This window comes from Macrobrachium rosenbergii, chromosome 59 (assembly GCF_040412425.1).
Source record: "Macrobrachium rosenbergii isolate ZJJX-2024 chromosome 59, ASM4041242v1, whole genome shotgun sequence".
Lineage (NCBI taxonomy): Eukaryota > Metazoa > Arthropoda > Malacostraca > Decapoda > Palaemonidae > Macrobrachium > Macrobrachium rosenbergii.
Window position 1 is genome coordinate 38,523,360 of NC_089799.1, and position 26,254 is coordinate 38,549,613.

The 26,254-nt window shown below is 38.9% G+C and overlaps 1 protein-coding gene across 9 annotated transcripts in view; it reads left to right on the forward strand.

Annotated features, from left to right (window-relative positions):
* LOC136837768 (probable ribonuclease ZC3H12B) overlaps window positions 1–26,254 on the forward strand; it is a 399,714-nt gene that overhangs the window by 147,450 nt on the left and 226,010 nt on the right. Inside the window, exon 1 of one of the 9 annotated variants that reach the window (XM_067102690.1) lies at window positions 11,042–11,151. The exons of the other annotated variants lie outside the window; for them this stretch is intronic. The gene's annotated coding sequence lies outside the window, so the exon portion shown is untranslated. Of the gene's footprint in view, window positions 1–11,041; window positions 11,152–26,254 lie in introns of those variants that run through there. 9 annotated transcript variants of the gene reach the window in all.

A 26,254-nucleotide genomic window follows, 5' to 3' on the forward strand; every position in this document is an offset into this window, starting at 1 on the left:
AAAAAGGCAAGAGAATAGAACAGCAAAAAGGCAAGAGAATAGAACAGCAAGAAAGCAAAAAGGCAAGAGAATAGAACAGCAAAAAGGCAAGAGAATAGAACAGCAAAAAGGCAAGAGAATAGAACAGCAAAAAGGCAAGAGAATAGAACAGCAAAAGGCAAGAGAATAGAACAGCAAAAAAAAGTATAGAACAACAAAAGGCAAGAGAATAGAACAGCAAAAAGGCAAGAGAATAGAACAGCAATAAAGGCAAGAGAATAGAACAGCAAAAAAGGCAAGAGAATAGAACAGCAAAAGGCAAGAGAATAGAACAGCAAAAGGCAAGAGAATAGAACAGCAAAAAGGCAAGAGAATAGAACAGCAAAAAGGCAAGAGAATAGAACAGCAAAAAGGCAAGAGAATAGAACAGCAAAAAGGCAAGAGAATAGAACAGCAAAAAGGCAAGAGAATAGAACAGCAAAAAGGCAAGAGAATAGAACAGCAAAAGGCAAGAGTATAGAACAACAAAAAGGCAAGAGAATAGAACAGCAAAAAGGCAAGAGAATAGAACAGCAAAAGGCAAGAGAATAGAACAGCAAAAAGGCAAGAGAATAGAACAGCAAAAAGGCAAGAGGATAGAACAGCAAAAAGGCAAGAGAATAGAACAGCAAAAAGGCAAGAGAATAGAACAGCCAAAAACGTGTAAGATATGTACAGGAGAACATTGCAGTTTTTCTTCTTGTTTGGTAAAAAACAAAAAATCTTTTCACCAGTTGAGCAGGGATTAAGAATTGTAGTCTTTTTCTTGAATGAGCGTTTGTAAGCATATGAATTTCAGCCAAGGAGTGTATAAGCTCGATCCATTTAATATAAAAAAGTATGAAAAATATTTATCTTTTAGGGGAAAGTAGTTTACCAGGGCCTATAAACCCACCTACATAGATAGACATAACTTGTAAATACGGCACTGACCTCCCTCTTTGTTTGCTTATCGGATGCGAATATTTTTTCCAATCGTCAGTACGTTCGTTTGTATTATCACTCGGGTATGTATGTTGCACATTTCCATCACTGTATATCATTCCACACAAAGATGTCTTACAAAGCCACTGACGAATACGGATAGGATTCATAGCTAATGTTTCACTTTTCCTTGTCGTACATATGCATACAGACATCACGTTTTATTGGCGTTTCAAACATTTTATATATAACCGGGGTCTAAGCGATGTCAGGCAGGGCTGCCGATCGAGACCACAAGTCTACCGCAAAGCCAAATCAAAAGTCCTTCAAAAGAAGGCATCGTGCTTACCCCATACAAAAATGGGAAAAAAGCACGTTAAAAGAAAAAGAAGAAGAAGAAGAAGTGTGTGTGTGTGTGTGTGTGTGTGTGTGTGTGAGTTCGTCGTGCGCAGTCTTATGCATATTGCATATATTTTCATTACCTTCAGAGGAATCGCACAAGACTCATGAACTGTCCATTTACCCTTTTGCCTAACCCTTTGTTGCAGTGGGAAGAGTAAAAGCTTGTCCCTGGATTATGCTGCATGGTTGGTTCCCCTCGTTCTTGCCTTAGTGTTTGTGATTCTCTCTCTCTCTCTCTCTCTCTCTCTCTCTCTCTCTCTCTCTCTCTCTCTCTCCAGTGGACGATAATTATCAGGCTATATTGCCTGGTATTTAAAACAGATTTTCATTGATAATAGTTACAAACTGCGAACTGCATGCAAGCCGCATTCCAGCCTGATATCAGTTTATTGTATTCTAGTCGAGTACATTTGTGATATGATTTGCAAAGAATTTGGGTAAGAAAGGATTGTATTGTTCAAGAGGTTCTTGTGAAACGGTTTTGTGAGAAGTTTGAAGAAAGGCAACGAGTGTAAGTGTGACGCAAAAGATGGAATTGTTGGAGACGATATGTAGTGTTGGTGATTCGTGGTGTGTCAGCAAGTCTGAGATCTTGCACTGACTATAATACCGTATGATGAAAGGAGGCTTTTGGAAAGCTTCGTAGAATAGTCGGTTTTGGGTAAAATTAAGCAGCCCCCAAAGATCAGCTGTGCGTTAATTATTTACTGGAATAGAATGATGAGAAAAGTTAATAAGGGATAGAGGATGAAGAGCCCAGAAAAGAGGTTGAATTGAAGGTAAAAAAGTTGGTATGTCGTTGACAATGAATTTTTCGGTGACTGCGAAGAGATGTTGTAAAGATGACTAATGGAACATTTGAAAGTGTTAGTGAGATGGGCCATTTACCCAGTTCTAAGATCGGGAGTTGGTAAATTAAAAAGCTAATTGAATCACTAACAAGGTGAGGCAAGAAAATGGTTTAAGAAGCCAAGAGGAAAGGCTGTATTAAGAAATTATGTCATGGCCTATTTTTGGGTGCTAGGATGATAGGTTGTTAAATCTGAATGGATTGAAAAAGAATTAAAATGATTGTACTTAATTGTTCGAGGAGTGTATAGGCAGTGAGAAAGTACCATTGTTTGAGATTTTAGAAAGAAGATAAAAAGACCAACATGGATGAAAGGATGAACGAAGTTGTTTATAACTGTTTTGTCATCCAACGCAAATGAGAGAGGGTGCAGTATGAATTAAAAAGGGAAATATTTAGCAATCCAAGTGTTAGGTAAAAAGGATCCAAATTTTCAGGTAGTCAAGGAGTGTCAAAAGAAACGCTGAACAGTTGAAAACGTGTCGTTTTTGTCACCCTACTTACTGGTCGTCAAGTTTCTCCGGTGGCGAATCTGTGGAGGTGTTTTGCTTTGTGGCTTTACACTCACTCACGCAACAGTCTCTCTCTCTCTCTCTCTCTCTCTCTCTCTCTCTCTCTCTCTCTCTTTCAGCTCCTCATTGGACGGGTTGGTGTCGTTCTCGACTAGCAGTCTGCTGGGCCCTCGTTCGATTCTCCGACCGGCCAGTGAAGAATTAGAGAAATTTATTTCTGGTGATAGAAATTCATTTCTCGTTGTAATGCCGTTCGGATTCCACAATAAGCTGTAGGTCCCGTTGCTGGGTAACCAGTTGGTTCTCAGGCACGTGAAATAAATCTAATCCTTCGGGCCAGCCCTAGGAGAGCTGTTAGCGAGCTCAGTGGTCTGGTTAAACTGAGGTATACTTAACTTTCTCTCTCTCTTTCTCTCTCTATATATATATATATATATATATATATATATATATATATATATATATATATATATATAATATGCATGTATATAGATAGATAGATAGATAGATGGATGGACATATAGAGGTGAATATATTAAATGCACGTGTGCGCGCTAGAATCTAAACGAACGTTTTGCTAGAATTCATGCACCGTAATTTACACTTGTTTGTTCAGACGTTTTACGCACGGAAATATGCAGCTCTCTGCTGATAAGAGAAGTGGCATGTAGAAGTCGAAAGAGTTAATAAGTGGCTCTCATCAGTGGTTGCTACCACGTCCTATTAATTCCGTCAATTGAAGACTCGTCCCTCGTCTCGATTGTGTTTTTGTTCTCATTATGTCTGTATCTTTGTCTTCGCGGCGGCAGATAAGGCGGTGTTTCATGGTCGTCATTATGGAACTCGATCTGCTTTTGTACTGAATGAACTTGCGGAGGTTCCTCGCCCTCTTTGGTCCTTGATTGTTGAGGTGGTTTGGACTCGGTTGTGGATATTTACAACTTGCTTTTGATTCGCTTCTTTGGGTGTCTTGGATGGGCTAGTGTTCAAGCCACATATTTTCTTTTCTTTTTTCATGCAGGTATTTATTTCCTTATTAAATAAGGCTTTGCTCGATGTAATCAATATTCTGAAATTCCTCCCGATTCTTTGCACTGTTTGAATTTCACTTTTAGTCCCAGTAGAGAGGTAGTTACATCATTATCATCCTTATCAAAACAGTTTAACCAGACCACTGACCTCTCATAAGGCTGGCCCGAAGGATTTGAATGAATACCGTACCAGGTCTAGGCCAGAGGCCAAACACTGGGACCAAATAGGTCATTCGGTGTGGTGATAAATGAATGAAAATGAAACTAAAGACTGCACAAAGGCATGTGTTTTCACACTGAAACAAACGCACACAGCAAATACATTTACTCGTGTTTCCATACTAGCATACACTTAAAAAACAATCACTAAAACTCAGAATACGTTAAGTAGCATTTAAAGTTTTGTTGTTTTTTAAAATTCATTGAACACCCTACAGGTTTTCGTGTTTTCATTATTTACTTATTTTTATAATTTATGAATCGAATTACAGTTCTTTATGAACATTAAAAATGGAATGACTGAAACGCAGAAGGTTCTGACAAGATTTCCCCTCATCGATTTATTTCCAAAAGTTGATACTCGCTGTTGGTTAGATTTCGGACACTCACACAGTATGCATCGTGCAGTGCACTGTAGGCATTACTTAAGGTTCTTTTCAATGTCCCTTCGGCTCCTAGCTGCAACCCCTATTCATTCCTTTTACTGTGCCTCCATTCATATTCTCGTCCATCTTACTTTCCACTCTCACCTAACAATGCATTCATAATTATTTTCAGTGCTGAGTGACGTCATAGGTCCCAGTGCTTGGCCTTTGGTCTAAATTTGATATTCTAATCCCAATTCACTTGTAGTGTCTAACTGAATTTTAAGGGTGTCATGGAGTCAATGAACTGATTGTCTTCATGAAACACCTCGTTCATGTGTGACTTCCTTTCCTGGCAAAAGTGTTTTGTAGGGTGGATGGCTATCCATCCGTTTGGAAGGAAATTATGAGTAGAAACATTGATTTTGACTGGAAACGTAAGGGAAACTTTCATGCATAATGGACAGTTACTTGGAGTAGTCTCCCTGGTCTCTTTTGGGGATTCCCAGTTAGTTTTGGGGATTTCAAGGACGGTTTGACATTTACCCCTCTGTAAACCGTCGGCATCTGTCAATCACACGATTCCTGTGGAACACACGTGGGAGTCCTCATTGGCGCATCACTCTTTTAGTTCCTCATTGGACGGGTCGATATCGTACTCGGCTAGCACTCGCTAGGCCCGCGTTCGATTCTCCGGCCGGGCAGTGAAGAATTAGAGGAATTTATTTCTGGTGATAGAAATTCATTTCTCGGTGTAATGTGGTTCGGATTCCACAATGAGCTGTAGGTCCCGTTGCTAGGTAACCAATTGTTTCTTAGCCACGTAAAAGAAGTCTAATCCTTCGGGATAGCCGTAGGAGAGCTGTTAATCAGCTCAGTGGTCTGGTCAAACTAAGGTATACTTATACTCACTCGCAATCCGGATCTCATCGCACCCCACTTCCGGTGTAGCTTCGTGTGACATTTCGACATTTGGAATCGACGCATTCGGCGGGCGGTGGTGTGGAGGAAAAACGCTTTGTTCTTCAGTAATGTCACCTTTTTTAGCCAAAGGAGAGGTTTTCCATGCGCAGTCGATGTAGATAAAAACAATAGTTCATGTACGCTGAGGAGGGAGGGGCGATTGCGGTATTAAACAAACAGGAAATTCGAAGATAAGCCGCATAAGGTTTTCCCCTTGACGAGGCCGAAAGAGTGTCATTACTCGTGGGAAGGGACTCGGCCAAAATCATTCTTTTTCTCTCCGAATTGTTACTTGCGGCTGGGTCAGCATCTGTCAGAAATTGTGTACGAAACGTTCCTGGTTTTGTCACATTTTATTTTCATGTAAGATTAGTCACTGTTGGGTAATAATAATAATAATAATAATGATAAATTATCTTTGAAATTATTTGTTTACATTTGGTTATCCGGTAACCTAAAACATTAGCGGTATGTAATGTAACGTTAATAACATTTTTGATGGCTATGCTTTCATTGGATGCTTTCCAGTCAGTATTTTACGGCGGAATGCAAAAAAAAAAAAAAAAGCCAAAAGAGTTTAGTTGGCAAGGGGTAACACAGGGTTGCCAGATTGGGATACAAATCACAAATTGGGCTACTTTTTACACCTTTGGGTGACCAGATATCACAGTCTGCTACTTGCGACTGTTTTTGAGCTACTTTTGATTTGACTTGGGCTCTTTTATTCGATTTGGGCTACTTCCATTCATTTTGTATAATAATAATAATAATAATAATAATAATAATAATAATAATAATAATAATAATAATAATAATAATAATCACGCCACTGCAACAGACTGGCAATAGTTTATTCCACTCGTACGCTACAATTATGGTGATGTTCGTAGTAACGTCGTACCTCGGGGCCAACATTGTTTGAAGATTTCGTCAGAGGCGAAACAAGAGCCGATTACGAAAACGAAAACTGGGAAAACCTCTTGCGCCAGCTGGAAACTTCGGCAGTTAGCCCCAATCGGTGTCGTGACGGCTATTCGTGTCATGTCTCTGCTTAATTTGCTGACAGGCTGGAATTGTCCTTTGTTGTTGCAGGGTTTCGTTATTATATATATATATATATATATATATATATATATATATATATATATATATATATATATATATATATATATATATATATATATATATATATATATATATATATATATAAACTTATATACTGTATATACATATGTATATATATATACATAATATAAACATTTGTAGAGTATATATATATACATATGTATATATATTACTGGGTGTGCGTTTGCGGGTGTAAACAAAGGAAATTCCTTAGTCATAAAGATGAATTTTACGTGCAACTGCGGAATGTTATTGGCGATATTCCAGGATATACGAAAATTGTCGATGTTGGTAAGAATAGCAAGACTGGTAGGAGCAATGAAGTGTTGAGGTTGTAATGTTTAAAGTAGTCCTTGGAAAAACGTTATTGGGATGTGGTGCAATTTATTAGTTTTCGTGCTGTAAATAATTCGGTAGTCGTAGGTACTCATTTTCCAATATAGGGACATTTACAAGTACACGAGGTTATCCCTTGACAGCAGTCTTAGAAACCGAATAGATCATCACCCAGCCGTTAAACTCTTCATTGCCACGCACAAATTGAAATGGAAGCTGTCTTAACTGAATAAGTTAACAGAGTACGTGTGGTTACTACAGCGAAGCCTTGAATTGGCCGCAGAGAGGCTTCTGCTATTGAATGTCGAAATGGATTTGCACTGCTATAGAATTTATCTGAGAAACCGTCATTGAGGACTGGTTTAACATCAAGAAAATAATATATCAGTCTGCTGGATAAGAAGCTGTGGGATGTGAGATAACAAGACGGAAACCTTGGGTATCGGATGAGATCTGGGATGAGATGAGGAATAGACAAAAGCAAAGGCAAAACTTTCAAGGAGTAGACAAAAGCAAAGGCAAAACTTAAAACTTTCAAGGAATAGACAAAAGCAAAGGCTAAACTTTCAAGGAGTAGACAAAAGCAAAGGCAAAACTTTCAAGGAGTAGACAAAAGCAAAGGCAAAACTTTCAAGGAGTAGACAAAAGCAAAGGCAAAACTTTCAAGTAGACAAAAGCAAAGGCAAAACTTAAAACTTTCAAGGAATAGACAAAAGCAAAGGCTAAACTTTCAAGGAGTAGACAAAAGCAAAGGCAAAACTTTCAAGGAGTAGACAAAAGCAAAGGCAAAACTTTCAAGGAGTAGACAAAAGCAAAGGCAAAACTTTCAAGGAGTAGACAAAAGCAAAGGCAAAACTTTCAAGGAGTAGACAAAAGCAAAGGCAAAACTTTCAAGTAGACAAAAGCAAAGGCAAAACTTAAAACTTTCAAGGAATAGACAAAAGCAAAGGCTAAACTTTCAAGGAGTAGACAAAAGCAAAGGCAAAACTTTCAAGGAGTAGACAAAAGCAAAGGCAAAACTTTCAAGGAGTAGACAAAAGCAAAGGCAAAACTTTCAAGGAGTAGACAAAAGCAAAGGCTAAACTTTCAAGGAGTAGACAAAAGCAAAGGCAAAACTTTCAAGGAGTAGACAAAAGCAAAGGCAAAACTTTCAAGGAGTAGACAAAAAAAAAGGCAAAACTTTCAAGTAGACAAAAGCAAAGGCAAAACTTAAAACTTTCAAGGAATAGACAAAAGCAAAGGCTAAACTTTCAAGGAGTAGACAAAAGCAAAGGCAAAACTTTCAAGGAGTAGACAAAAGCAAAGGCAAAACTTTCAAGGAGTAGACAAAGCAAAGGCAAAACTTTCAAGTAGACAAAAGCAAAGGCAAAACTTAAAACTTTCAAGGAATAGACAAAAGCAAAGGCTAAACTTTCAAGGAGTAGACAAAAGCAAAGGCAAAACTTTCAAGGAGTAGACAAAAGCAAAGGCAAAACTTTCAAGGAGTAGACAAAAGCAAAGGCAAAACTTTCAAGGAGTAGACAAAAGCAAAGGCTAAACTTTCAAGGAGTAGACAAGAGCAAAGCAAAACTTTCAAGGAGTAGACAAAAGCAAAGGCAAAACTTTCAAGGAGTAGACAAAAGCAAAGGCAAAACTTTCAAGTAGACAAAAGCAAAGGCAAAACTTAAAACTTTCAAGGAATAGACAAAAGCAAAGGCTAAACTTTCAAGGAGTAGACAAAAGCAAAGGCAAAACTTTCAAGGAGTATACAAAAGCAAAGGCAAAACTTTCAAGGAGTAGACAGAAGCAAAGGCAAAACTTTCAAGTAGACAAAAGCAAAGGCAAAACTTAAAACTTTCAAGGAGTAGACAAAACCAAGGCAAAACTTTCAAGGAGTAGACAAAAGCAAAGGCAAAACTTTCAAGGAGGAGATGAAGAACGAAAGTAGAAATGGCAAATTAGTAGTGTTTAGAAAGTGAAATTAAACAAACTGCAAGGATAAATCGGAGAGAATATGTGTAAAAAGAAGGCAGCCGATGCTGACAAAGCCATGCATTCAGGGAGTGGCATTGGTATTAGAGTTTCCTTCTGAATATAATTAATAAGAATTTCAGGGGTGAAATGAAGAAGAGGAGAGTGCCTGTCAGAAGAAGGTAAGTGGCAATAATAACACCAGAGAAAGAAAGAGAAAGCTCAGTGAAACATTCTGTGAAGTCACGAATGAGAAATAAGGGAGATAATTTAACTTCTATACCAGAAGCTGAAGAAGACTCCTGAATGTACTAATGAATGAATTCGCGGGTTTCAAAGTGAAATCAGTTATAAAGGAAAAACTGCGCGGAAGATTTTTGCCGAAAATAAAGTAACATCTCGTTTTACTAACCAGACTGTTTTGCAGAATATGGGATGAGGAAACAAAGCCCAGTAGTTGGGAACTGAAGGATATCATGAAGTTATCAAAGCAAGGTGGCCTGAATGACGTGACTGAACTTGGTAATCATGTAGACATTGCAATGACATCTGTTGTGATGAAAATATTCATATGCTTATTCTTAGTAGGCTGGAGAAAGAATTGGATAAAATACTTAAAGAGATGAACAAGCAAATCAGCTAGTGGGCAGACTGAGTAAGGTTCGGACATCAAGTAGACTGGATTGCGTTCGAAAATAAGATTATGTATTAGTCAAGTGCCATCTCTCTTGCTATACTTACATCAATTATGATAATGAACCTCGTCTAATATATTTACCTGCTTTTAGAATAAAACATGAAGAAGAGTATTAGGACTCAGAGATTACGGGAGATGGAGATACGTCTTGCCACTCCCGGGAGAATATCACGTTATAGTGTCGGCTGGACTCTTGTGGACACCAGGAGAGTTTGAAGACCCAGCCCTACTTTGATGGGGACTAAGAAACGAGAGGCTGGAGATGAGTGGAAATTTGGGGAAGATAAAGTATAGGAAAGACATAAATGCGTCGCGCGGTGATTCATAAGTGAATATATTATGATGATTTGTATCCTTAGAAAATGCACGGCGTAACAAAATCTTATAAGGCTGCATAACAAAATACTGTTGGAGAGCGGCCGCACACATTTCACAGAGCCATCGTTATTTCCTACCAAGAAAGCCCAGGCTCGTTGTTGAGTTTGCTTGTTTGTGTGCCTGTCCGTTAGCAGGATTAAGCGAACACTTCTTACTAAAGATTCATTGTGCTGGAGTGAAACCTTCCATGTAGTATTACTTCTCATTTGATGTAACTAATGTAAGGAGTTGGTGCAGAGAAATTGTTTGATATATAGGGAAGTTGTTTTTATAAAAGACATAATGAAGTAGATAAATGGGTTAAGGAAGAAGCCAAAGAAAGAAAAGAGTCGATTAAAACGATTCTGTTTAAAGGAGAAAATTACGGAGAAAACGAAACTCTCAGAGAGGGATAATTTATTTAGGAAGAATCTTGTGAAGAAAAAGTTGTAGAGATCTACAGTGTTAACAATGAATTTGCATGGAGATGAAGAATATTTACGAGTACAATGAAACAGTTCAAGTTGTTGTTGTTTAGAAGTTGCCAGGGAAAACATTGCGAATGAGAAATGGTGAATGAGTGGAAACTTTTAATGAAGAAGGCTGGGTCAGGAAAGAAGCCTGTTGGTAACAATATCATAAAGCAAATATTGAGAGAAGAATTATTAGCAGAAAATTAGGATAAGTGCTCAGAAAAGACATGTATTCATGCAACTATTACAAATCCTAAACAGTTCACGTTGTGTTCTGTACGCATAAATTAACTCGTGTTTTTCTTCATTTCTGTATTTATTGGATGTTCTGTTACAGTATTTATTTTTCGTATTGCTTTTAAAGACTATTGTTACAAGTAACCAAAGGCTCTGGTCGTCCTCGTCTCCGCATTTGAGATGAGGAAAGACTTCAGGCTCTTTTCGCCCATGCATTTTTTAGTCTTTCATTGGGCTTTGGAAAATTATCCATTTTTCGAGCCTTGACGAAATTGAGCCGGTTCACCTTGGCTGTTTTTTCTTTGTTGCTTATAGAAAAGTATTATTGATACATTGTTGATCATTTAGCATGGGATTTTCTCATCACATTGCATAGAGGACATTAAGTGGCTTCTTAGTATGTTTTGAAAGTGGCCGGATCTTTACACACACACACACACACACACACACACACACACACAGAGAGAGAGAGAGAGAGAGAGAGAGAGAGAGAGAGAGAGAGAGAGAGAGAGAGAGAGAGAGGCATTTGTTGCCCTTGGACGTTTTTATGTTCCCCATGTTGATGTGCGTTTGCCCTTGCAGGTAAGGCTGACTGGCTACTGCTGGTGTCGCAATACAAGTTGGTCTTTTGCAAGTGCCCCCCCGCAAATAGAACCCCCTCCCTGCGCCACCTTCATGCCCACTTGCAAGGCGTAAGTATGATACTGCAGAATTGTTGCTTTTTATCGCTTTCGTGACTGAAAGATCCCTCGGCACTTTTGTAACCTTATCCGAAGAACGGGCGCGTTTCATATAAGATGGTAAGTAGGAATTACTTGTAAGCGTCATTTCGTCTTCATATAAATTGTTTGGTCCGACTTTGCTAGTAAGTTAAATATAAAATCATAACTAGAAAAAATGTCAAGTTTCATCCCGGTGTGAGGTCATTCCAGATTTAGTAAACTCTACTTTAGATTTTGGATTCTTGACCTTGTTTTAGATAAACGGCAATCTGTCACGTCGGGTCTTTAGGTAAAACAAAATTACTTGTTTTTTTTTTTTTAAGAAATCACTGATGACTACGTAGCTTTTGTTTCTTTATTAAATTAGTCCAGATTCGTGTTGTTTGAAGCCTAAACATAAGTTTTTTTTTTGTTTTAATTATTAAACATATATTTCGTGCTATTTGCAAGTCGTTATAGTGGCTTTTAAATGCCAAAGGCTTTCTAGTGATAGAATGTTGAAATCTCGAGTACCGTCTACGCCCAATTTTAAGTACGACGGAACGGACGGGCAACCTATTGTCTTTCTCCAGCCCCAGCACCGAAGAAAGCGAGAAAAAGGAACAGAATGAACACGAAAGAAGGAGGAAAGGTGTATCTTCATTTGTGGGGAAAGGTGGCTCGACAGGTGCTAAGGGACAGCGAGAAGACTGAGATAACACTTCTTCCACAGTTAGACGTAGGAGCCACCGTTTGGCCGAGAGGAAGATCATAGAGAAAAGAACGAGTCAACAAGAGAGTTGCCTTAGATTCAGTCCTGTCTGTGAGGGAGAACAAAGACGAATCTCACAAATGCACGAATGATACCCCAAACCGGGTCGAATAGTTCCACAGACAAAGCTGTTTGCCTTTTATTGGAAAAAAAAAGTTGCTGAATGCGGGGGAGGTTTGGAATGGGGTAACTATAGAAACTGGACGGGCTTAGAATACACAGTTAATGCCGTTCCAATCAGCAAAATACAACGAGGTTTACAAATTGCGTAATATATATCTAGAGAGATGAGACTTGGTGTGAATCTAAGAAAAACAGGAAGAATGAGGATGAAATATGCAAAAAGAGATGAAATAACACGGGATGGAATAAAGACTAAGGATGCTCAGTCTTCAGTTATTTAGGAACAGTGATATCCAATATAGGTACTTCTGCATTGGGATTCAGTGAAGAACAAAAGGGCAAATCAAACAATGGTCAGGCTGAGTAAGATTTGGAAATAAAAGAGACTGAAATTGCTAAAGAAAAAATTTTATATCAGTCTATAAATTTGTATTGCTCTATTAACATGAGCGGTATAGCAATGAATCTAAATCCAGAAGGTTTTTTATTTGAGAATAAAACTTTGATGATTCTGTGATCAAGATGGTTGGATAAAGAGCGAGAAATGGTGGCATAAGGATAAGAACTGGGGAACGGGCGGCTGGAGATGAGTGAGGGAGATTTGTGGAAGTGAATGCGCGGGTAAGACGTGGTTGGCGGAACTTCCTAGAACCCTTTTTTGTCGAATGACCATCATGAAAGCTCAAGCGAATGGATTCAAGAAAAGAATTTTCGGCATCTGGACAGTGCACCTAACTCGTAAAGGGGCATTTCGCCATTTGAATCATGTGATATCTCCAAGACAAGCTCAGTGCAACTAAATCTTTCAAAAGGCTAGTGAATAAGTTAAATATACCTTAGTTTAACCAGAACACTGAGCTGATTAACAGCTCTCCTAAGGCTAGTGAATGTCAGTCATAATTTCATTTAGTTATATATCTCCTGTATCTTTACCTGACGTTCGTCTGTGGTTTAAGTACAGATCAGTGAAGTCAGGTGTGTAATTTTAAGGGGGAGGGGGCTTAACGAACTGAAGATTCAGTGGTCTTACAGTATGCCGGATGGTGAGGGGTGACCAGTTGGCTCAAACTTTGACCTCGCTTGAAGGTACTGTATGTCGGAATTCGCTTTCGTTTCGTGCTAATTTCACTTTTCAGTCAAGTTCATGGCCGTTTGAACACTCCCACTGGTATATATGACATTGTGAATAATAACAATTAGCTGATCAAGTAAAATAGAATAGACACGTAAGACGACACATCTTATCATTCTTACTTTTATTGATGATGTAAACTGTAGCAAATTCCTTAAAGCACGGATGTACCCTTATGTCACCATAAGTGTGTGTGTAAAGAGAAGAGAGAGAGAGAGAGAGAGAGAGAGAGAGAGAGAGAGAGAGAGAGAGAGCGCTTGCATGCATTCATATACTTGCGAACTGTGGAATCCTGGGTCGTATAAAGCTACCACTTTTTACTCTCACAGAGCCATTATTTTGACTCATCCATCTGATAATTTGGCGGATGACCTTCCCCTCGGCATCTTTCACCTTTCCTTCCATTGTGTAAGTTGCCCTCTCTCTCTCTCTCTCTCTCTCTCTCTCTCTCTCTCTCTCTCTCTCTCTCTCTCTCTCTCTCTCTCTCATTTCATGTTAAGTGAATGTCCTTTCAATGTTTGAGGGCGTATACTACAATTAGTGTTGATTACCCATACTGTTGATTGGTTGTGTTTGACAAAACAACTTTAAACACACATCAAACCGTATTTGTATTTTCATTGTTTAACACACACACACACACACACACACACACACACATATATATATATATATATATATATATATATATATATATATATATAGGTATATATATATATATATATATATATATATATATATATATATATATATATATATATATATATATGACTATTTATCACATCATGATTCATATACAATCAGAAAGCTACAAACGTCCTTTAATATCAATTATCGGAATAATATATTTAATATATATGTTTTATAGTTGATAATAAGTCTACCGTCCCGTGGGATCGAACCAGCGTCTGTAATGTGACGCACTAACAGTGCGTCAAATTTAACAATGTGTATCAATATATAGGTATCTGATTATATATATATATATATATATATAATATATTTATACTAGTCTGTAATGTGACTAAATTTAACAATATATATAGGTATAATATATATGTATATATATATATATAATATATATTTATACTAGTCTGTAATGTGACTAAATTTAACAATGTCAAATCAAACCTCCACTGCCATCCACTTCAAGGGGATGGTCGGGTGGAAAATCAGTGCAATATCTACTAATCAATAGCGTTTTCATTTCACTGGAGTTCAGCCTCATACCCCACCGACTGCACCATTCACTAATTCGGTCCATGTCACGATTGAAAGTAAGGGCAGCTTCATTTCTCATGAGTGGAGACTTTACTCCACCCACAAGTGTTGCATCATCGGCGTACTGAACAATTTTGTTTTCCAGGCCAACAACCATATCACTTTTAGACACTAAAAATAACAGCGGACCTAGAACACTACCCTGTGGAACTCCAGACACAGTAGGTCAATTTCGCTAAAGAATCATCGGCGTACTGAACAATTTTGTTTTCCAGGCCAACAACCATGTCACTTTGAGACACTTAAAAATAACAGCGGACGTAGAACACTACCCTGTGGAACTCCAGACACAGTAGGTCAATTTCGCTAAAGATCCCAACTAGAGCAACTCGCTGCTGTGCTGCCCACCTGCAAGGAAATCTTGAAGTTCCTAAAACATATCCACCTACTACAAGATATCGGAAGTTTATAAAGAAGTCACTTAAGATTTACATAGTCGAAAGCTGCACTAAAATTTATTTGAATTGCTCTGCACTCAAAACCCTTATCGAGGTTCTCTTGCAAATGGCATGCCAAATCTAAAAGAGCATCGGAGGTGTGTGTGTGTGTGTGTGTATATATATATATATATATATATATATATATATATATATATATATATATATATATATATATATATATATATATACATATATATATATATATATATATATATATATATATATATATATATATATATATATATGCATGTATACATACATGTATATATATGTATATATGTATTTATATATGTGTGTGTATATATGTCATAAAATAGCGCGTGACAATATAGCCAGCCAAGGCCACAGGGAATATAAAAGGAGTACCAGGTACTCCTTTTATTTTTCCTGTGGTCTTGGCTGAATTACATATATATATATACATTCGCTCTCATTTGTTTTCCAGAAGTTGTCGGTTTTGTCTCATGTTCATTACAGCCAGTAAGGATATTACATGAGTTGTAGCAAGGTCCCATAGGATTGCGTGGGTCGAGCGAGAACTTGGCATTAGCGGGGGGAAGTACCCGATTGTGGTTTTGCACCATCGATCGTACCTGGAACGCCTCCTAGACGTGACTTTGTGTTTGTAATACAATTCTATGGCACTGTACTCTTTCATTTGTTTATTTAGTTTAATCTGAGGGGTCGAAGCTACCGACTTTTAGGGAGATGTATACAGTAGAGGTAGTTGTAAAAGAATGGGCTTTGGGATGGTCCTGTCCTGTGGAGAGGGCGGGAGGGAGGGGAGAAGGGCGGCAAATAACCTTTTAGTGAAGGCCACCACTGGAGGTGAAATCACCAACCGACCACCAATTTATGCAGACGCATACAGCCGCCTTTGCTTATAATATCTTGCGTGATATTTTCATTTGATGATTGGTTGTTACATAATTCAGTGCGTTGCGCTTTCGTGAAGAATCTCTCTTGAAAGTAAAGCCGGCTCTCACGTATATCATTTCCCTGGTCAAAGTTCGTGTATCTGGAACGACATTAAAATTATTCACGGATTCTTTATCTCTTAGCTTTCCGTTTCATCTCTGAAAATCAAATTTCAGTGTTTATTTTCACTGCACTCCCTCATTTATGCAGGCCATACGGTGAAGGAGGCGCGCGCGCGACACACACACACACACACACACACACACACACACACACACACACACACACACACACAGTCATTCAGTCAATCTGCCTTGTTTTCTGTCCGAGACTTTCCCAGACGTACATCTCATGAAGTGCTGTTTCATGGTGCCGATGTAAGCTGTATCGCCTACGTTATTTTTCTTCTTACAAGTTACGTGTTTCTTATACATGTGGGCCTACCCAAATACCTAGTTATCAATAATAAATAGATTCTCTCATTTTTATCATCGCTGTTAAAAATTTCGAAAGTCGTATTTTAATGATATCGGTATTTTATCATGTTCTGTGTTCACGTCTTCGTTTATGAAGAAATACTCAGTTAAATGGTTGCACGAAAGAATTAATAAACAGTGTTAAAATATCCTTGTGGTCTTATCGTTATAAGTATACATTAAATTTTATCTTTTGATGGTTCATGAATTCAGCGGCGATGAGGCAGTGGCTTTGTTACCAAAGGTCACTTGCTCCTGCATCGTCCAAGTTCTGTCTTCAGAAAATAAATTTCATCTTGAGATTTTTTTGTGATACTTGCGGGAAGGATCCGAAGCATAAAAGCACATCTGTTCTGTCTTCAGAAAATAAATTTCATCTTGAGATTTTTTTGTGATACTTCAACTTTGCGGGAAGGATCGTTTAGGGGAGGCGAAGTATTCTAAAAGCACATCTGTTCTGTGCAAGTGTTGTACCCTTGACGTTGGATTTAGTAATTAGGATTTTTGCATTTAGGAGTCTTTGGAATAATAATGATGCGTCCTTTTTTCTTCGCCTTTGTTCACTAGTCATGTGGCCAAGGTAAGGACGGGTCAGCGGAGCTTGGGAACAAACTGGGAGTCGATTTCACAGGGTTTTTTTTTTCATGTTTTTCGTAAATTTGTGACTTTCAATTTTTCCCTTTGAGCATTCATATGAATTTCTCATTCCGAGGTGTCAGTCTGATTTACCAAGGAGTACCAAGAAGCTTTACCACCAGTTTTTAGGTTTGCTGATTAGAGGTTGAAACTTTCTTCATGAATGCGTTACATGGTAGGTATTATATATATATATATATATATATATATATATATATATATATATATATATATATATATATATATATATATATATATATATATATATATATATATATATATATATATATATATATATATATATAATCATGAAGCTACAAATGTATCAGTATATCTCCGTTGGAGAATTGTCGCCGAAGGGGAATTTATATAAGTGATAAATGAATTGGAATCGTGGGGACACGAACCCGCGACGAAAGCCTATTCAGCGACTCTCTTGATGGCTCAATGGTTTACGTCAACTGGAGTCGCTGAATGAAAGATTTGTCCCCACGATTAACATTTACTTATATAAATTCCCCTTCGGCGACAATTCTCCAACGGAGATAGACATCCAGACATTTGTAGCTTCATGATTGTATATAAATTGATAAAATTTCATATATATATATATATATATATATATATATATATATATATATATATATATATATTTATATATATCTATATCTCCATCCGCTGAATGAAAGATTTGTCTTAACATCCATAGACATCCAGAGACATTTTTTTTTCAGAGGACTTTTGGTAAAGTCTTTATTCTACTCGTGCAGAAGATACTGGAATCATTAAAACTGGAAGGTCATGTTAAATCAGGTATGGAAAAGGGGAAAAATTCAGTTGTACGCATTGCAGCTTGCTCTCTGTTGAAGAACACAAAACGTAGAGCCTTTCATGTTTTTGGGTGTGTTGTCACCATCAGCTCATTAATGTTATTTGTGGGTTGTAATAAAAAAAATCATGTCACCATTGTGTTCTTATGAAGGCAGTATTGTAGTTGTTGAATGACTGGATTAGCTCTAATGTGAATGGATGTAAAACTGACGGACTACTGTATTAGTTTTTAGTTATAAATTGGCTCTGCGGACTGATGTTTTATTAGTTTTTAGTTATAAATTGGCTGTGTGGACAGATGTTTGAATGGATTGTTGGAGACACTGCAGTGCGTTAGTGGTTGTGCTTTAAGATGTGTAAGATCTACAGGAATGCAGTTATTTGCATCACTGCAGCCTTTTACTCTCTCGAACGAGTTCTTGCAGATAAAATAATTTAGACGAGTTTGATTGTCTGCGTACCTGGTCGTTGTTGTCGTAGAGAGATTTCCAGGATGTTTTTCTTTTCTGGTTTTAGTCCCAGTTGCGAGGAGAGGTGTCTGTGCTGTGCATTTTCCTTTAATGGTTTCTTCTTTCTTTTGAGGTTTGGAGGAGCAATTTTCAAATGACAACGGCGGAGGAGGAGGGTTTCTTCTTCCTTAGAGGTTTGGAGGACCAATTTTCAAATACAACGGAGGAGGGGGAGGAGGAGGGTTTCTTCTTCCTTTGAGGTTTGGAGGACCAGTTTTCAAAAGACAACTGAGGAGGAGTAGAAGGAGGAGGAGGAGGGTTTCTTCTTCCTTTGAGGTTTGGAGGAGGGTTTCTTCTTCCTTTGAGGTTTGGAGGAGCAATTTTCAAATGACAACGGCGGAGGAGGAGGGTTTCTTCTTCCTTAGAGGTTTGGAGGACCAATTTTCAAATACAACGGAGGAGGGGGAGGAGGAGGGTTTTTTCTTCCTTTGAGGTTTGGAGGACCAGTTTTCAAAAGACAACTGAGGAGGAGTAGAAGGAGGAGGAGGAGGGTTTCTTCTTCCTTTGAGGTTTGGAGGAGGGTTTCTTCTTCCTTTGAGGTTTGGAGGACCAGTTTTCAAAAGACAACTGAGGAGGAGTAGAAGGAGGAGGAGGAGGGTTTCTTCTTCCTTTGAGGTTTGGAGGAGGGTTTCTTCTTCCTTGAGGTTTGGAGGACCAGTTTTCAAAAGACAACTGAGGAGGAGTAGAAGGAGGAGGAGGAGGGTTTCTTCTTCCTTTGAGGTTTGGAGGAGGGTTTCTTCTTCCTTTGAGGTTTGGAGGACCAGTTTTCAAAAGACAACTGAGGAGGAGTAGAAGGAGGAGGAGGAGGGTTTCTTCTTCCTTTGAGGTTTGGAGGAGGGTTTCTTCTTCCTTTGAGGTTTGGAGGAGCAATTTTCAAATGACAACGGCGGAGGAGGAGGGTTTCTTCTTCCTTAGAGGTTTGGAGGACCAATTTTCAAATACAACGGAGGAGGGGGAGGAGGAGGGTTTCTTCTTCCTTTGAGGTTTGGAGACCAGGACAACTGAGGAGGAGTAGAAGGAGGAGGAGGAGGGTTTCTTCTTCCTTTGAGGTTTGGAGGAGGGTTTCTTCTTCCTTTGAGGTTTGGAGGACCAGTTTTCAAAAGACAACTGAGGAGGAGTAGAAGGAGGAGGAGGAGGGTTTCTTCTTCCTTTGAGGTTTGGAGGAGGGTTTCTTCTTCCTTTGAGGTTTGGAGGACCAGTTTTCAAAGACAACTGAGGAGGAGTAGAAGGAGGAGGAGGAGGTTTCTTCTTCCTTTGAGGTTTGGAGGAGGGTTTCTTCTTCCTTTGAGGTTTGGAGGAGCAATTTTCAAATGACAACGGCGGAGGAGGAGGGTTTCTTCTTCCTTAGAGGTTTGGAGGACCAATTTTTCAAATACAACGGAGGAGGGGGAGGAGGAGGGTTTCTTCTTCCTTTGAGGTTTGGAGGACCAGTTTTCAAAAGACAACTGAGGAGGAGTAGAAGGAGGAGGAGGAGGGTTTCTTCTTCCTTTGAGGTTTGGAGGAGGGTTTCTTCTTCCTTTGAGGTTTGGAGGAGCAATTTTCAAATGACAACGGAGGAGGAGGAGGAGGAAGAGGAAGGCAACAGCAGGTGGCCGATGGCTGTGGCAAGTCGGCCATGACACGGATGCCCTTTCGGGGAGTCTGTCTCTTTTATCTTAAATTTATTTATTTCTTTTTCGCGTTTTCCAGTCTCTTCTTGTTTTCTTGGGCTTTATCTTGTGAAATGCTAAATGAGGCTCATTCTTCATGTTGCCTTCGCTTCATGTCCCTCGGTTCTTTGATCTTTGAGAACTTCTGACGAACTTTGAAGGACGTTTTGTTGACATTCTTGTGAATCGCTGTGTGCTGTTCGCCTCTACGTATATCTGTTGCATTTTATCACCAATTACGAACCATTGAGCACTAAGCAGTCTTATTCTATTCTGTGCAAGTATGTTTTGCAAGATCACGCCTTTCTTAGGTTTGCTTCACATGCCCATTAATTTTGAATGTTCATAATGATAATACAAAAGTAGGAAAGAGTTAAAATTGAAAGAAGAATTTTGAGAGTCCATGAGTGTAGCTTATCAAGTATTCAGCTTTTCTTTATCCCAGTAAGAAGGAATCAAATTGGAAACATTTTCAAGTTGCATGGAGAGGTCAAATAAGGGTCAGAGGAATTTATTGGACAACTGGACAGGAGCATTTCCAAGAAGAGAACGTTGGTGTGGGAACAGAGTAGATCCGCTTAGAACTAAAGCTTCATAAACGCAAACGCAACCAGTGTACAGCCGAATAACTTTACCCGTTTGCCGTAAGTAGATTCTTTATATATATATATATATATATATATATATATATATATATATATATATATATATATATATATATATATATATATATATATATATATATATATATATATGCGTTTGTGTGTTTTTGTGTATGTACAGTATATACCTTCTTTTTTTTTTTTTTTTTTTTTAACGTGCTTTTTCCATTTGTAGGGGGGTAAGCACGATGCCTTCTTTTTGAAGGACCTTGATTTGGCTTTGGGGTAGACTTTGTAGTCTCGATCGGCTCTGCCCTGCCTGTCATCGCTCAGACCCCGGTAGCGTATGTACATGCATTGTACCAGTCACTGTCCGGCGCAAATCCCTCCAAAGGGGCAAAAGACGTATAGTGAAAAATATGCACGTATAATTGTAATGTATGATTACGCACACGAGCAAACTTGTCGGTTACTTCTTGCTTCCAGAAAGTTGAAGAGGTCTGTATTTCTTCTCTGGGAAAGAGGCATTAAAGTTTTCGTGACCGGAACGTCCTTTACTCCCTTGGTCATTTTGTTCGTCCAACTTCCTTTTATTTTTTCTTCTAGTCTTCCCTTTACTCTGCTGTTCGTCTTACCCCTCCCGTTCTTACCTCGTCGTCGCAGAAGCCACAGTATCGGTCATGTTTCGCACGGGACGGTGACGTGTTGCCCGGCGGGTGTCATCCCGGTTCCTAGACGACCTTGTCCTTGCCAGTGAAGTAACGTACGTACGTACGTACGTACAGCAGCTGTTGGGCTGGCTCTCCCGTATATTCACGAGCTCTATTCATTCCTCTGATCATTTCTCTCTCTCTCTCTCTCTCTCTCTCTCTCTCTCTCTCTCTCTCTCTCTCTCTCTCTCTCGTTGCGTTTCCCCGACTCATTGTCCCCTATTTTGTCGTCTGTTTCTGGCATTAGCGTTCACAACTTCTCTTGTATTCTTTTTTTCTTTTCGTTTAACTAGTTTTAGAGTAACGAATTCATTGGTTGCCTAATATGGAAACAAGAATAGAAGTGAATACACTGAAATACACTTCTGTGTATACGGTAGTGTTCATCAGGTTCGCTGTCATCAGTATCAGTTATATCGTAACAAGGTTTTTCCTCTTATTTCAGCTGGGTAGAAACTGTCTCCGGTTTCAATAAAACCACTCGGGCTTTAGTTCCAGTGTATCGGGGATGAACCACGCTCTTGTAATTTATTATACAGCGTTATTATCTGCTTCTCAATTTTTACTTTTTTCTCGATATAACGAATAGGTTTCTGAGTTTGTTATTTCCCCTAAGCATATTTCATCAGTAAGTCAGTAAGGTTTGCCCTCTTCCGGAAGATACGAGGATGGGAACGAACCAGCCTCTTTCCCTCTCAGTACCGCTAATGTTGCGGGAAGATGGATTGAATGACCAGGAAAAAATCCGGAAGCATTTTTCTGAGTAACCGAGTTACGAGACCTTTGCCTGAAAAAAGCGGGACGCCATGTCGTAAAAACTAACCATAGAATTTTCTTGAAAACAATCTCATTAATTTCTTGAAAATAATCTCATTATTTTCTTGAAAATAATCTCATTATTTTCTTGAAAATAATCTCATTATTTTCTTGAAAATAATCTCATTATTTTCTTGAAAATAATCTCATTATTTTCTTGAAAATAATCTCATTAATTTCTTGAAAATAATCTCATTATTTTCTTGAAAATAATCTCATTATTTTCTTGAAAATAATCTCATTAATTTCTTGAAAATAATCTCATTAATTTCTTGAAAATAATCTCATTATGTTTCCCACACCCAAATTACTGTTAGAATTTCCGATAACTAACCTAACCCAACCTAACCTAACCTAACCTAACCTAAGGGCATGGGAAAAAAAAACCGGGGTTGGTGCAATACCAGCACACATCTTAGGTATTTGCAATCCGGAACTGATGTTGAGAGGAATTTTTTTTTTTGAACTGATTTAATTCTGACTTAAAAACATATCGTTAGGTGTTAGTCCTGCTGTCATCGCCACATCTTTTCATGCTGGCAGTCGCAGAAAGAATGACGCTCCTCAGTTCCTGGTAGATGTTTTGCACTCAAATTACGATTATTCACTAGTTTTTTTTTTTTTGTGAATATGCATTTGAATTAAAAAAAAAAACTCATAATTTTTAACGGCTCAGAATTTCTCTATCCGGAGTTCAGGAGGAAGCTTTTATTTTGACATTTTTCAACACTTTTGTAGGACTAGGTTTGCGAAGATTTAAGCCTTAACCCTTTCCGCCTGATTCTGTTTTAAAATTTCTACTAAATATTAAAGGCTGACATTTAAAAAGATCAAAAATTTAATTTCAATATTGTGGTCTGAGTATATTTACATATGCCTAATCATTCGTTGATTTCATGAGCATATTTACCCAAACCTGGAGTGTTCTCGAGCAATTATTAATATATATGAGCTTTTCATTCGAGAAACATGCCAAGTGCCATTTTTAAAATACAGTAAATTAAATTAAAAAATACTTTGACCCAGGATGGCGCTTGGCATGTTTCTCAACTGATAGCCTCATATGTAGCCTTGGCCAGCCGATGTTAAGGTTTCGTTTTAGTGCCTCGAAATGATGGATCCTTTACGTACGCTGTCCCAGCCTATAGAGTAATCTACTTTTTTATAGAAGGATTCTGTTCGTGTAGGCACTGTACATGAAATTCACATTAAATTTTGCAGGAATAATACACACAGAATCGTCCACGTATCCAAGTCACCTTAACTTATTTTTGGTGATTCTAGGCAGTAGTATCCTTTCGAAAATCTAATAGAGCTTGTTGGTAACTGAATGAATACACGTGATCGCCCAGAACGTTAGTTGGTAAGATTCCCCAAGGCAAGTGAATTTACAGGTAGTTAAGTATACCTTAGTTTAACCAGACCACTGAGCTGATTAACAGCTCTCCTAGGGCTGGCCCGAAGGATTAGACTTATTTTACGCGGCTGAGAACCAATTGGTTGCCTAGCAACGGGACCTACAGCTTATTGTGGAATCCGAACCACATTATAGCAAGAAATGAATTTCTATCACCAGAAATAAATTCCTCTAATCCTTCCTTGGCCGGCCGGAGACTCGAACGCAGGCCCAGCAGAGTGCTAGCCGAGAACTATACCGACCTGGCCAACGAAGAACGTGGTACACAGCGCTCGTAATGCAGTTATATTCTCAGGCGTCAGTGAAAGCGGGTCACATTCTAGATTTTGTCAGTTTTTAAGGAAAGTGAGAATAGCGTCAGTTGGAAGCGTCGTAAAAATTATGCAAGTCATGTGTGAAACGTCAAGAATGACAAGATAAAAGTGAAGAATGCCGATTGTTTGGGAAAGTAAAAGTTTAACTTTGAGTTGATGAAGTTGTCCCGGTCATGTAGAGAGAATGGGAGAAATCTAAAAAAAATGGATCGTAAATTTTGTTTTTGAAGCAAGAAATGAAGATTAAAGTAGACATATTGACTATGGAAAATGACAGAATGATGTAATGTTGTGCTTATAGCGCAGGAAAGTTGTTTATCATCATCATCCCCTCTGAAACGAAAAGAATCATGAGCACTGAAGCGAGCGTCGCTGAAGCCCCCCAGGAATTTCAGTCAGATTTCAGTCTTGGCCAGTAAGGGCAGTGACTGGTGTTCATCGTCATTTCGGGGAAGTAGCCGCTTGGCGTTAAAGAGTAGCATGCCACATCAGTGACTGATGACGCTACTCATCAGATACAACACAGATTCTTCCTTGGGGGTTGGGGTTATCTCTCTGCCTCCTGTCCTTGCTCGTAAGCATTGCTGTAATATTTGGTCCTTGACATCACTGCGACCAGTCTTGAGAAACTGGGTTGGGTATGAAAAAGTGGGCGGCTGGTGGTGGGTGGTGAAGAGGCGGAGGGGCGAGAGAGAGAGAGAGAGAGAGAGAGAGAGAGAGAGAGAGAGAGAGAGAGAGAGAGGCAGGCTGCGGAGGAGGCGTGGGTACTTGTAAGAGATTGGGTGGGTCACAGAGGGTGTTGGTCTGCAGGCCCTGTACACCGGTTGAGATATGCGCCGATGTTTGGCGGTGGGAAAAGTCTTGCCCCTTCCTCTTCGACCAACCAGACGGGATAATCATGGGGCGGCTTTTTGCGGTGTTCTCTGTGACCACTGCGTTTTGTTGTCCCCTCGTCAGGATGCCCCGTGACCTTGCTAATCCTGGCTTCCTTTTTCCTGCCCGAGGCACCGTCGCGGACGGGAGGGGATTTTAAGCCCCTTCCTCTCCATTTTTAAGCAGTAGAGCTGTAGCCTTTTTAATTGGGTTCGTCTCCCCTTGGGAATTAGTGTCTAGAATCTGAAACATGTGATGTTACAATTGACTGATATATTCATTTACTGTCAAATAAAATTTTAATTTGATTCTGTACAGTAAATTGGCTGTCAGTACCAACTGTGGTATTGACAGTGGAAAAGTAACCTTATCGCATATTGTGTCCCTTACTACTAATAATATTACAATGAAAATTTGTTGTCACAGTCAAGGTTACGCAAGGGTCAGGAAATCATAAATCCAGGGAAACTGACCTTTGCGGTAACAAGAAACAGTAAGTATAGTGAAAAAAACGCACTCGGGGACAAGTTAAAGACAAGCAAATCACGCAAAGTGGTTTTCTTTCCTGTTACTGCAATTTGTCAATTAAGGCAATAAAATACAGGCACAGGTTGACTTAATCTAATAAGGTACTCCTATAACGTATTGTAAGACTCGGTAGAACCGAATGTTTAACAAGTACTCATGCCGACATTCAAGATGATACGAAAATCGTGCAAAAATAATCCGTGTGAACTTTAATTTTCAGCGAAGACGTGTCTCCAAATTCAGCCATCCTCTCTCTCTCTCTCTCTCTCTCTCTCTCTCTCTCTCTCTCTCTCTCTCTCTCTCTCTTGCGTTCTTGCTCGTTTTCAGAAAAAATATGACGGGTGTCACAGGGATTCCACCCATATTGGGAACTGACTCAAATATTGAGCTGTACAACGAAGCGGCATAGAATTTGTACTTGTCCTTGCAAGGATTGCGTAATGACGACTGGTCCTTTTTGGTGACACCTCGAGCTTTGCAATAATCGAGGCAGTGTTCGTGAGATCTTGACCATAATGTATACCTGGTTAGGCGTTCTGTTGGCTTAGCTAACGAAGCTTTAACATGCGGGTTTTATCGTATATTAAACGAAGCCTCAAAACGATTGTTAAGTCACTTTCATACGGATCTTTTTCGGGATCTTGTGACGCTACGCCCCCCAACAAGGTTATCAAGTTTGGAGGTTGCCTCCGGTCGATTTGCTGGGTAATGGAAACAGGCGTTTCTCTGACTGGCCAGCAGGTTGATTGTGCATTGAACAACGTAGCACAGTATGCTTAATACGATTCATTTTGTAAACATGTTCATCAGTTCGAACCTTACAGTTGCAGGACGCTGCCAGCTTTGGGGAGATTTGGATGAAAAAAAAAAAAAATCACAGTAATTTATCTTACCGCCAGGATCGGAGGAAATTGAGGCATTTGGCAAAGAATGGCTGAATTATTCTTATTTACAGGGTCACCCTAGATGTTCCCATGTATAAAAAGTAACTTTTCATTTTGTAAATGAAATGTGTAATTTATCCGTTGTATAATGTACGATTAGGAAATGTATTGTCTTGTGTTTTA